Genomic DNA, 6,759 nt, shown 5'->3' with positions numbered 1-6,759 from the left:
AATTGAAGCACGCCAGTTGCCATCAGCTAACTCAACACAGATGGGAATCAAACCTGAGACTGGATAATCTTGCTGAGCCATCAAGGAGCCTCTTTGAACTTCTTAAGATAACCTTAAGTTCAGTTATATTTTATACTTACATATTTAATTTACTCCTGTAAAAGGGATTTTTGGATTTCTGATTAAGATTTCCAGACTTAATCGTATTATCCAATTCCATTTATTAGACCTTGTTGCATGTATAGAAGTTGGTAAGACCTAGAATTTGTTAACTGGTGGGTGAGAGATGTACAATGTAGTTATTCTGAAAAAGTGTTACACAACGTACCTCAGGGTACTGTAATGTTATTTTTGTTGCATACTGGGGATGTTACTGTCAATGCTGTACAGAGTAGGTTTGGGGTATGAACTGAGATTGTGAATGAGTTAAGGTGGAAGAGAAAATTACTTAACAAGGTAAGGGGCTTAAAAAGATCAATTGTGAATGTAGGAAATCTGAAATAAAAACAGAAATGCTGGAAATAGACATCCCAAGGCAGCATCGGAAAGAAAAATGACTGGTTAAGGTTTCATTTGAAGATTTTTTGTCAAAACTATTCGGATGAAGGATCTCTACCCAAAATGCTAACCTGTGTTTTCTCTTCTCAAATGCTAACTGACCTATTTTTTGTATTTTCATGTTGTTGTGGAATAGTGTGCCACATTTTTGTACCTCACAGAATCCAATCTAATATTTGAACCTAAAAATTTGCCTAGTGATCATATGCCCAAATATAAGATAAAAAAGGTTGGCCCCAAAAATCTGCAGGGGTTCCGCCATGCTCCCATTGGTCTCCCGCTGTAACTCTGGCAGAAGCAGTGGGAAGAGGTGTGTCTCTGCCATTTCCAGAGCTTCCAACATGCCTTGTAAAGGGCAGAATCTCTACCATCCCAAATGTCATCAGGGACCTGGAGTCAGGGGTGGGGAGCTTGCTGTTACGGGACTTCTCACTTGCTCAGCTCAGTTGGGACCCGGGTATCTCTGCAGGCTGGTATGTCAAGCTGGTTGAAGCATACCAACCTCCAAATGGATGAAAGTGGACCCCACCTGATGGGGTTCAGGCCAGAAAAGTGACCTGGAACCCCAAAGAAAGGAGTGTTTGTTAAAAAAAATTCTTGATTGGCTCACTTACCACGGGGGACATGGCTGGGGTCAGGAGTTTCTGGCCGCAAAGTGTAGGCAGGTGCCAGAGATATGCCTGTGGTGGCCTAGGCACTCGCCTGCCGCATGTAAATTAGGTGTCCTCCTACTGTCTGTGCAAACTCTGGCGGTGTCGGTGCCAGGGGGAACTGACATGCACAACCCGAGCATTTTCACGGTAAATCTTATCAAATACAACCGATGATCTTATTAATTAAAAGTCTACGGCTATTTGAAATCCTCTGCAAAATTTTCTTTTGATTTGGATCAGCTATTTGCATCCAATTCATTTTATGAAAACTGCAGATAGTTTTGGGGGAATTAAGTGATATCTCTGTTTCTAAGTTGCTTGCAAAGAAATGGTTTGGGGTTGCTATTGATCATACCTCAATTACTGTTCAATCAGAACTAAGCCTACTGGAATCTCCTGAATTCTAACAAGCCCAAAGGACCAAGCATACAGCTGGATGCACATTCTGTATCCTATTCAGCAGTTGCCATGGAGAAATCACACCCCCTATTTAATTGATGAACATGCTTTATTGCTAGGCTGTAACTTTTCTTTCAGAGAGGCAATCATTTGTGGCTGGTAAATGGATGTTAATAGGTGCAATGATGTCTGATGCTATCTGCACACACTAGAGGTCAAGTTGAACAATGCTATGAAGTGTACATGAATAAAAATGGTCTTATACATACAGTTGCTCACTAGACAGAGGACCCTTCGTACCAAACACTGTCTGCACTCAGTGCACGGTTTAATTCTGATTTGCATGCTACATGCCTCAGCAATCAAAGTACCATTATAATTCTGGAGGCAAACTTGTGATTATAGATATTGGCCTGAAGCAAAGAAGCAAATCAGAAAATTATATATGATCCATAATGAAGTAATCTGTATTAATAGAGTATTACATTGTGACGGCTGTGTTGTAAGACTGTAGGCAGATGCTGGAAAGAGTTCACCCTACTTAGTGATCTGCCCATAAGGTCCCAGCACATTATCAGCTGAACAGTATTTTCTGTGAATGTTTCCATAGAGTTAAAAAGTGTCTCATTTTTAAAAGTATTTTGACTCTCGTGTCTGAGTCAGAAGGTCGTGGGTTCAAGCCCTAGTTCAGGACTTCAGCGCATAATCTAGGCCAACACCTCAGTGCAGTACCGAGGGGGTGTTATATTGTTACAGGTGCCATCTTTCAGATCAGTCACTAAACTGACACCCCCCCACTGACTGTTCAGGTGAATGTAAAAGATTCCATGGTATTACTGAACAAGCAGGGGAGGTTTTCCAGTGTCCAGTGCCCTGGCCAACATTTGACCCTCAACTCACAGATTAATAGGTCAACGCAGATTAATAGGTCATTATCTCATTGCTATTTATGGGACCTTGCTGCACGCAAATTGGCTGCCACACTTGGCTACAAAACAACAGTAACTACACTTTAGAAGTAATCTGTTGGCTGTGAGGCACTTTGGGACATTCTGAGGACATGAAAAGTATTATATAAATGCAAGTTCCATATTTCTTTTCCTTTTCATTCCAGTATTATGATTTGCGTAGGTAAAATGTCTCCTTTTATTTATTTCTGTGTAAAATTGTGCTTATGGTGATTAGTGTAGTAGCTTAGGGCTATTGCTACATCAATTAGATTATTTGCAATGTTTGATTAGTTAATTACTGTAATATTAATGCTTATTGCTGCTAACCTAAGGATGTTTATATCCTCTTTCTTTGGTCCTATGGAAAAATGGCATAAATGGCTTTTACACCTTTTCTCCGGGGTTTCCATGTTTGCCAACTGAAGTTATAGTGGACGAGCGAGAGAACCCCCGTGCAAATTCACCCCCGAAATCTACATAATGATCAAGAATTCAGAATGGCATATTATTGACTGAGGTGTCGTCATTATAATGGAAGGTGGAAACTCCAAGGTCTGTCAACTGTATCATGGGGCTCAATTTTGAAATGGTGATGGGTTGGCAGCAGTGGGGGGGGGATGAAGGTGCGCGGGGCAAACCCGAATAAACAAACCTTACCGTTTCCGAGGCGATCATATCGTAATTGATGGTGATCAACATGCTCTCTGGGTTTCGCACCCGACAGCCAGCCTGATTGACAGGCTGGCTGCCGTCAGGAGCTGCAACGCAGATGGTGGGGGCGGGGGGGGACGAGAAAGAGAGAGAGCGAGACGTCATCCGACGCTGGAACGGAAGATCGGGGTTGGTGAGAGGGGAAGATCGGTGGGGGGAGGGAGATGGGAAGATTGGGGGGAGGGGGAAGATCGGGGGGAGGGGGAAGATTGGAGGAGAGGGGATGGTCGGGGGAGAGGGGAAGATCGGGGCTGGGGAGAGGGGAAGATCGGGGGAGAGGGAAAGATCAGTGGGGGAGAGGGGAAGATCGGGGGGAGGGGGAAGATCGGGGGACATCGGGAGGGTAAAGAAGGGGAGATCGGGAGGGGACATCGGGGGGTGAAGAAAGGGAGATCGGGGGGACATCGGGGAGTGAAGAAGGGGAGATCGGGGGGGTGAAGAAGGGGAGATGGGGGGACATCGGGGGGTGAAGAAGGGGAGATCGGGGGGGACATCTGGGGGTGAAGAAGGGGAGATCGGGGGGGCATCGGGGGGTGAAGAAGGGGAGAGCAGGGGTGAAGAAGGGGAGATCGGAGAGGGAGACATCGGACATCGGAGCAGGGTGGAAAGGTAGGTTGATTTTGTGTTTTAACTTCGTGCAAAGGTTTTTTAATTTAATTTATTTCATTTCTTTTTGCCTGATCCAATCCATAGAACTAGGGGTGAATCAGAAGCTGTGGGAAAGCCGCTCAGGTAAGTTAAAAATCGTTCTAACTACGTAATCTGTCACAAGTAAAGTCCCTCAAGTACCTCAGTGAGGTACATTTGGCTCTTTAACTATCATCCCGCCGGCTTTAATTGCCGACGGGACTTCCGGATTCGGGACACCCGCGCGCACACAGGTGCGTCCATGGGGAACTCGGATGTCGGTGGGTTGGAGCCGGGCTCTGAACCCGAAGGGGATTTCCCCGATTTTCGGAGCCCCACCGCCCCCATGCATCCACGATTTCCCGGGAAAATCGAGCCCATGGTTCAGTTTCTCTTTTTGTTGAGCAATTCAGCCTTTGGTTGACTTGTGTTGCTACTTTGACCTCCCATTGAAAAGAATGAGAGCCCAATTGTCAATGGAAATATCTTCTGCTGTCTTGTATTCCATTTTTATGTGAATTGGGTGAGTGTATGTTACAAAAAACTATTGTCTAGAAATTACACTGTGCAATATACCATATAAATTCTTAATATGTTGATATAAAATTACTTTGGGATCATAATAGAAGCATTAACCGATTTATTTTAGCACTTATGCGCACCATAAACACTAAGCTGTGCCTCCCATTATATGTCCCAGAATGTCTGCCAAGAGAGATAATGTTTGGAGAACTCCAGAGAAATATGAATTTTCTAAGTGATGGAAACAGCTTCACACTGGGGACACTATACAAACAGTCGTGGTTTCATCAGCTCTTGGACCAATAAATGTGTAGGACTGCCACAAGGAGGAACAGACAACATTATGAAGAAGTGCAGGATCAGCAAAGGAACCAAGGTCAATATATTCAAAATAACTGTCCTTGCTTTGAGGACTACTTTATCTCAAGAAGATCTGGCAGCTGTCCAAAGCAACTGAAAACTGATTAAGTACACTGATGATAAAATTAGACATCAGTGAGTGTCAAGTCATGGCAAGGTGTTGTCACAAATCAGAGTGTACAATAGCAGATTATATTACACCTGTCCAGAGATCAGACTCATGTGGTTTAACTATGTGGTAAGAATGGACAATTGTGGACTTTCTAGATAAATGCTGAATGGAAATGTTGGAAAGGAAGATGAAATGAAGATACAAAAAGTGATGTAAACTATCGGGAACAAAAAACCTCACCAAATTGACAGAACCAAGACCCTCAGTCAGGCACATAAGACTATGCAAGTGAAAATATCCATTTAATATTGCTGTATAAGTGAGAGAAAGAAATGACAATAATAAGCAATAACACTTGCATTTATATAGCATTTTATCCCATTGTCACAACTCAAAATGATATACACAATGAATTACCTTTCAGAGCGCAGTGAATATTGTTATACCATGTAGACCAGTATGTGCAAGTAAAGTACCACAAAAAGCAATATGATAGGAACGATTTTAACTCTACCCGCTGGCAGAAACCGGGCGGGCGGGCACGCTGTTAAATTTAGCTTGGAGACTTACCAGTCAAAGTCCCGCACCAATCTCACCATCTTCAATTATAAGCTGTTCTTCTGAGCAGGCAGCAAGGACACTAGCCCGAAGCCACTGAGGTCCTTCTTTAAATATGCACGTCAGGGTCCGATGACATCATCAGGCCTCGGCTGTAATTTTAGTTGTGGCCTGAATGGGGAAGCTCTTGTGGCATTCCTGCCAGATGAAGACAATGGGAAGAGGATCCGGGGCCAGAAGAGGCCAAAACAGCTTTGTTTTTTTACTTTCACTGTGGGACCAAGAGGAGCAGGAGTGCTCCTCCTGGTCCCACGAGAGAAGTTGAATCCTCCCCTGTCCTGGGCTCGCCTCCTTCCCTCACACGAGATCTCCTAAAACCCCACCTTCATGACTTAACTTGTTGCCGGCAACTGTCCCTTTAGTGCCGGCTGGCAGCCTCCTGCTGCCCAAAATTCTGCTCCTTACCACCAGCTAACTGTCTTTTCCAGCGAATTTTGGGCGGGCAGCTGACCGGCGGTACGCAGATGAGGCTTGGGAATTAAAATCGCCTGGGCCTCACGTTGCCGAGGTCAGGGAGATTTCATAGAATCATAGAAAATTTATGGCAGAGAAGGAGGCCCTTCGGCCCACTGCGTCCATGCGGGCCGAAAATGAGCCACCCAGCCTAATCCCACTTTCCAGCGCTTGGTCCATAGCCTTGTAGGTCATGGCACTTCAGATGCATATTCAGGTACTTTTTAAATGGGTTGAGGGTTTCAGCCTCTATCACCCTTTCAGGCAGTGAGTTCCAGACCCCTACCACTCTCTGGGTGAAAACGTTTTCCTCAGCTCCCCTCTAATCCTTCTACCAATCACTTTAAATCTATGCCTCCTGGTTATTGACCTCCGCCAAGGGAAATAGGTCCTTCCTATCCACTCTATCTAGGCCCCTCATAATTTTGTACACCTCAATTAAATCACCCCTCAGCCTTCTCTGTTCCAAAGAGAACAACCCCAGCCTGTCCAATCTTTCATCATAGCTAAAATTCTCCAGTCCTGGCAACATCCTCGTAAATCTCCTCTGTACTCTCTCTAGTGCAATTATATCCTTCCTAGAATGTGGTGACCAGAACTGTGCGCAGTACTCAAGCTGTTGCCTAACCAATGTTTTATTCAGTTCCAGCATAACTTCCCTGCTCTTATATTCTATGCCTCGGCTAGTAAAGGAAAGTATTCCATATGCCTTCTTAACCACCTTATCTACCTGCCCTGCTACCTTTATGGATCTGTGGACCTGCACTCCAAGGTGCCTTACTTCCTTTACACCTTT

General features: G+C 44.5%; 1 long non-coding RNA gene across 1 annotated transcript; it reads left to right on the top strand.

Annotated features, from left to right (window-relative positions):
• The first annotated feature begins 2,991 nt into the window (after positions 1 to 2,991).
• Positions 2,992 to 4,782, top strand: LOC137320505 (uncharacterized). Its single transcript, XR_010962562.1, has 3 exons — positions 2,992 to 3,112; positions 3,965 to 4,003; positions 4,599 to 4,782. It is a non-coding gene; the product is annotated as an uncharacterized lncRNA (long non-coding RNA).
• The last annotated feature ends 1,977 nt before the right edge of the window (positions 4,783 to 6,759 follow it).

The sequence above is a fragment of the Heptranchias perlo genome, chromosome 4 (genome assembly GCF_035084215.1).
Source record: "Heptranchias perlo isolate sHepPer1 chromosome 4, sHepPer1.hap1, whole genome shotgun sequence".
NCBI classification, from domain to species: domain Eukaryota; kingdom Metazoa; phylum Chordata; class Chondrichthyes; order Hexanchiformes; family Hexanchidae; genus Heptranchias; species Heptranchias perlo.
The sequence above is the reverse complement of the archived record's forward strand: the minus strand, read 5'-3'. Positions and strand labels throughout refer to the sequence as shown.